Below are 638 nucleotides of genomic sequence, written 5' to 3' on the forward strand. Positions count from 1 at the left end.
GAGGACGTTTTTAGCAAAGGCCAGCTTAGGAGTACCCTAATTAAGTTAATAACAATGTACCTACCTATATAGTTTAAGTTTAAAAAATTTGGCTCTCAAAAGAAATTTCAGTTGTTGTACTGTTGATATTTGGCTCTGTTGACTAATGAGTTTGCTGACGACTGCTTTAGAGCCATTATTGTAATGACTTTTTTAATATGGTGAATATTCCTTATAATTTCCCAAAGGATAGCTTTGAGGACATTGTTTACTTAGGTTTTCACATTTGTTCCTTCAAGTAATTAAGAACTGAGATAATATAGTTCTACAGAGAAACTTTTTTAATATAGTCATAAAAATCTCAAGAGTTGGAAGAATAAGTTACTTGATGTTGAATTCTTTCCGCAATATCCTAGAAAAACAGTTTTCTGAACTGTATTTGAATCTTTCATTTATCTGGTAGCTCAGTAACTCCTGAGGAAGCTTAAATGTTTTCTTACAATGAAAGAGTTAAAATAAGACACTATAGAGTCCTTTGGGGCCATAATAAAATCTGTTTCTATTTCATACTGAAAAGTTCTTAACATCATGATTCTTCGCCAGCTAATTTCCTTCCTTCCTTCCTTCCTTCCTTCCTTCCTTCCTTCCTTCCTTCCTTC

The 638-nt window shown here is 32.9% G+C and overlaps 1 protein-coding gene across 13 annotated transcripts in view; it reads left to right on the forward strand.

Annotated features, from left to right (window-relative positions):
- Positions 1 to 638, forward strand: part of LOC102244148 (putative RNA-binding protein Luc7-like 2) — a 60,616-nt gene that overhangs the window by 29,757 nt on the left and 30,221 nt on the right. The gene's annotated exons all lie outside the window — the stretch shown is intronic.

The sequence above is a fragment of the Myotis brandtii genome, unplaced genomic scaffold (genome assembly GCF_000412655.1).
Source record: "Myotis brandtii unplaced genomic scaffold, ASM41265v1 scaffold455, whole genome shotgun sequence".
Classification (NCBI taxonomy): domain Eukaryota; kingdom Metazoa; phylum Chordata; class Mammalia; order Chiroptera; family Vespertilionidae; genus Myotis; species Myotis brandtii.